We start from the raw sequence: 6132 nt of genomic DNA, 5'->3' as shown, positions 1-6132 counted from the left end.
TAAAATATTATAAATAATATTTTATAAATAAAATATTAAAAGTCAAGATGTAGCGTCATTATTGACAGTGTCCTACAGTAAAAATAAACAATCGTGGAACTTGGACTTACCAGCAGCCGTGGAACCAAAAGAAAATCACACCAAAAGAATCACTGCAGACCACCCAGTGCTGTACAAAAGAAAGTGTGAAAACGACCCACCACCTGAGGTCCCAGGGCCACTGGCTCGTCCTCCTTCACTGAAATAAAACACAGAAAAGTATGTTAAAAGAATAAAAGGACACTGAGCGTCAGGCTCGCTACAAATCATAAAAAGACTAAAACACACTTTAATAACTTTAATAAAAGAAATCACACACACACACACACACACACACACACACGGGAAAGGCTTATTCCCCACGGGTCAAACTACCACTCGTGCTGGTAATAATTATTCTCAGGCGTAGGCCGGTCTGGCTCCCCACCGGCTGAGACCGGCCACCCAGGCGATTTAGAGTCCCAGCACGACACTCGGGCAGAGAATCACTTCAGCCCGATCACAGAAGTGTGGGTACGAGCAACAGTCCAGGGTAAAATAGAACACCAGGCGAACCCAAAAAAAAGGTAAGCCTACTTAATAAAAACAAGATAAGACAAAACAAGACAAGACAGCAGACTCCACCAAGGAGGAGTTCACAACAGCAACTGAGAAGGCAGTCCACTCTTCCAATTTAGGTTGGACAATTTACCATGGAGAGGTGAGTACAGCAGTGAACCCTGAAACAGATAAGTGTAACCTTAAACTCTTATAGCTATGAATGCTAATAAAAGTAGTTCTAACAGCTTACCCCAGGACCGGAGGCACTATACTCTCATTGGTGGAGATACCACGAACACCTCTCTCCGCAATGGCAGAATTAAACAGACTGCTGCGCTACAACAGGCCGGAAAAGGATATTAACACCAATTCCAGTATTCGGAGGGAATCCAAGGTTAAGCGAGAGCATACCTGTAGCTGTCGTATAATCGGCTCTTGCTGATCAGTCCGTCGCAGTACGCCAGCATTTACTGCTGTATCGTACCAGAAGCTCGGGAGGAATTAATCCAACAAGACATCGGCTTAGCTTTATACAGGCTAGCGCCACCCTGCAATCAATGTGCAGGTGGGTTCCCAATTAACCCGATCACCTGATACAAGGAGCGAGTGCAGTGGAAAGAGAGCGAGGGTGGTAGAGCGAGCGAGAGAGAGAGAGAATGAGAGAAGAAAAACAACGGAAGGCGAGTAGCCCATCTGGCTACAATAAGAATTTGAGGCTCAGCTGATACAGTATCATAGGAGAATCCAACCATTGTATGTCAAGAGACTATAGGCAGTGAAAGCTCCATCTGGAGGAGGAACGACGTGGTTCAGAGCGTTGCCTCCTGCAGCTGGTGACATGTTCAGATTTCAGCTCTGTCGGTTAGAAAGTCTGTTTTTGTTTTTCATCTGTGTGTTGCTCTTTCATCCTTTTCTTCTTCCTGTTTCTTGCATCAAGCTGGCTGACTTCACCACTGATGAGGTAACCATGAGCAGTAAGCCTCGTGTCGCTCACAGTTACATTTAACATAGTGCGATAAACACACTCAGTCATTATAAGGTACATCCTCTAAAGGTTCACATAACAGACAAACAGGATAATAAAAATAATCTGGTTCTTTGCAGCGTCCTCAGATGAACAACACACGACATTATTACACGTCTCAGTATTTGTTACACTGAACACAAATATAAACACAACACTTTTGTTTCCATGAGCTGAACCGGATCCTGACTGGTTTTGCGACATGTGTGTCATTGTGCTACACATGTACGGCATATTTCAGAGTGGCCTTTTATTGTGGGCAGTCTCAGACACACCTGTGCAATATTCATGCTGTCTAATCAGCACCTTGACATGCCACACCTGTGAGGTGGGATGGATTATCTCAGCTAACGAGAAGTTCTCACTAACACACATTTAGACAGATTTGTGAGCAGTGTTTGCGAGCAATGTTCCCTGTAATGTTTCACGTGTCTGAACACACAAACTCCCTGAGCGTCCCTTGGACCACTGTGAGCAACAGCAGACGTGTGCACTGTGGTCACACCAGCATCCAAGAATACTTTTACACAACAAGACTTCTTCAAAAAAGTAACTGAGTTTTGCAAACAGAGTTTTTTGCAGCTGTTTACCTAAAAATGCAGCCGAGGTGTTTTTTAAATAAACATTTCAAACTATTTGCAGAACAATCAGCTGTTCTGCATCAAATCTGATGCCACACAAATTATTTGTGCCGCTGCAAAAAATAATTTCTGTCCACTATGAGATGAAGGAGAACAACAGCCTGATACCTGCAGGCCTGACAGCAGCAGATGTGTCACTGCTGCAACACCTGTAAACCATTGTTCTGACACACACAACAAAACTATTGACTACACTACACACTAACTACACACTAACTACACTCTTAACTACACACTAACTACACTCTAACTACACAAGATTTGTGCTAAACTTGGCAATCGCATCTCAAACACGCCGTCACTCCTAAAACTTCCCCCTTCCTAAACAACTAAATGTCATGTTGCCATATCATTTTTTGATTGGTCGACATGGTGCATTTTTCCACCAATAGGAAAGGCTGGTGGGGGTTTGTTTTGGTGTTGTTTTTGCTCACAGGCTTTCGAGCGTTTTCCTTATAAAACGGCGTTTTTACCGTTTCTTCCTGCAGTAAATATAAACAACGACAGTATTCAGGAAGAAAACCAAACATTGCAGATATTTTATCATAACTCTGGTTTTACGTGGCCGATCAACACAATTCAAAAACTGGTATAAAGTCCACACTTTGTCCGTCAGTTGTTCCGTCTGTCCTGCTCACATCTCCAATGGTTGTACACGTTGTCATTAACGTGGCTTCACTCCACATCAGCCGCTTTGCTAAAACACCGGTGTCGCACATAAGGACGCTGTCATAGCCTGTCAGCCACGTTGATCAGCTGCGTATATACGAATGTGAATCGCGTGATTGGCTGGACTACGGGATAAGGTGGCCTCGTTCTGATCCCATACGGGAGCAGCCAGTCACTGACTAACACTGCAAAACAGAATCGTTAAAGTTTTCATTTTAATTTCAATTCAGGTGATTTTTCTTTTTTTTTTTTTTTTGTGCGCAACGCAGATTTTCTGTGCAGAGACCGTGCCAGCAGTGCGCAATTGTGCCAGCAGTGCGCAATTGTGCACGCGCGCAGCTTAGAGGGAACATTGCTTGCGAGTGTCGGGTCTTTTGTGTTTGTAGAAAATGTTTCATATCTTTGAGTTGAGCTCATGGAAAACAGGAGCAAAAACAAAAGTGTTGCGTTTATATTTTTGTTCAGTGTAAATGATAAAACATCAGGTTTGACCCAGAATACAGTTTGATCCACATGATGGCGCTGTGAAAAGTGCGCGCTGTACTGGTGGCACCAGTGTCCCCAGCCCACAGACCAGTGCTGCCACTAATCGAGTTTCATTAGCAGCATCTAAATGCTGTTTAAAGGTGGACTTCATCTGTCACACAGGAGCAGTTTGGCTTCGCTTTGCTTAAATAATGACCTGGTGTATTTCTGTATACACACCTGCTAAGGATCAGGTGACTCTTATAATAAAAGGTTAATACGTAAAACCTTAAAAATAAAAAGGGCTGTTTTTAGCAGTATTTAGGCTGCAGTCTGTGTATTATGTCCATGATATTCTACAGTGGGGCAAAAAAGTATTTAGTCAGCCACCGATTGTGCAAGTTCCCCCACTTACCTGATTACCTGATTACCTGACAGGAAGACCACAATATTTACGTCTCCCACAGTGTGTGTCTGACAAGGTGATTAGCAACACAGGGGCACCACAGGGGACTGTCCTCTCCCCCTTCCTCTTCACCCTCTACACCACAGACTTCAGCCACTGCACAGAGACCTGCCATCTTCAGAAGTTTTCTGATGACTCTGCGGTGGTTGGATGCATCAGCAGGGATGATGAGACAGAGTACCGGGCTGTGGTCGACTCCTTTGTCACGTGGTGTGAGCAGAATCATCTGCAGCTCAACGTGGCAAAGACCAAGGAACTGATCGTGGACTTCAGGAAGACCAGGAAACACTTGACCCCTGTTTCAATCCAGGGGGTCAGTGTTGACATTGTGGAGGACTATAAATACCTTGGAGTACACATTGACAATAAACTGGACTGGGCTAAAAACACCACAGCACTTTACAGGAAGGGCCAGAGTCGTCTCTATTTTTTGAGGCGACTGAGGTCCTTCAACATCTGCCAGAAAATGCTGAGGATTTTCTATGAGTCTGTGGTGGCCAGTGCGATCCTCTATGCTGTTGCATGCTGGGGGAGCAGGCTGAGGGTCGCAGATGCCAACAGACTTAATAAACTGATCCGTAAGGCCAGTAATGTTGTGGGGATGGAGCTGGACTCCCTCAAGGTGGTGTCGGAGAGGCGGATGCTGTCCAAGATAAAGACAATGTTGGATAACACCTCCCACCCACTCCATGACATGTTGGTCAGTCACAGGAGCTCGTTCAGTGAGAGACTGAGATTACTGAAAAGCACCACTGAACGACACAGGAAATCATTCCTGCCTGTGGCCATCTCCCTGTACAACGCATCCACTTAACACACTGTTTGCTGCTACAGCTACACATGTTTCTTTTCCAAATATTTATTTATAAGTGACTTATGTATGTATGTATGTATATATATGTATATATTGTACTATTCTTAGTTAGCGTATTGTCTGTCTTGTCTTAATGTTGGTTTAAAATGGAGCACTGTAACAAAAAATAATTTCCCCCAGGGATCAATAAAGTATTCTGATTCTGATTCTGATTCTGATTAAAATGATGACAGAGGTCAGTAATTTGCACCAGAGGTACACTTCAACTGTGAGAGACAGAATGTGAAAAAGAAAATCCATGAATCCACATGGTAGGATTTGTAAAGAATTTATTGGTAAATCAGGGTGGCAAATAAGTATTTGGTCACCTCAAACATGGAAAATCTCTGGCTATCACAGACCTGTAACGTCTTCTGTAAGACGCTTTTCTGTCCCCCACTCGTTACCTGTATGAATGGCACCTGTTTGAACTCATCATCTGTATAAAAGACACCTGTCCACAGCCTCAAACAGTCAGACTCCAAACTCCGCCATGGCCAAGACCAAAGAGCTTTCGAAGGACACCAGGAAAAGTATTGTAGACCTGCACCAGACTGGGAAGAGTGAATCTACAATAGGCAAGCAGCTTGGTGTGAAAAAATCAACTGTGGGAGCAATCATCAGAAAATGGAAGACATACAAGACCACTGATAATCTCCCTCGATCTGGGGCTCCACGCAAGATCTCATCCCGTGGGGTCAAAATGATCATGAGAACGGTGAGCAAAGATCCCAGAACCACACGGGGGGACCTGGTGAATGACCTGCAGAGAGCTGGGACCAAAGTAACAAAGGTCACCATCAGTAACACACTACAACGGCAGGGAATCAAATCCCGCAGTGCCAGACGTGTACCGCTGCTGAAGCCAGTGCATGTCCAGGCCCGTCTGAAGTTTGCCAGAGAGCACATGGATGATACAGCAGAGGATTGGGAGAATGTCATGTGGTCAGATGAAACCAAAGTAGAACTTTTTGGTATAAACTCAACTCGTCGTGTTTGGAGGAAGAAGAATACTGAGTTGCATCCCAAGAACACCATACCTACTGTGAAGCATGGGGGTGGGAACATCATGCTATGGGGCTGTTTTTCTGCCAAGGGGACAGGACCACTGATCCGTGTTAAGGACAGAATGAATGGGGCCATGTATCGTGAGATTTTGAGCCAAAACCTCCTTCCATCAGTGAGAACTTTGAAGATGAAACGAGGCTGGGTCTTCCAACATGACAATGATCCAAAACACACCGCCCGGGCAACAAAGGAGTGGCTCCGTAAGAAGCATTTGAAAGTCCTGGAGTGGCCTAGCCAGTCTCCAGACCTCAACCCCATAGAAAATCTGTGGCGGGAGTTGAAAGTCCGTGTTGCTCGGCGACAGCCCCAAAACATCACTGCTCTCGAGAAGATCTGCATGGAGGAATGGGCCAAAATACCAGCTACT

This window comes from Rhamphochromis longiceps, linkage group LG7 (assembly GCF_057381845.1).
Source record: "Rhamphochromis longiceps isolate RC_006_pf linkage group LG7, R_longiceps_female_GT1.1, whole genome shotgun sequence".
Lineage (NCBI taxonomy): Eukaryota > Metazoa > Chordata > Actinopteri > Cichliformes > Cichlidae > Rhamphochromis > Rhamphochromis longiceps.
Note: the sequence above shows the minus strand (reverse complement) of the source record.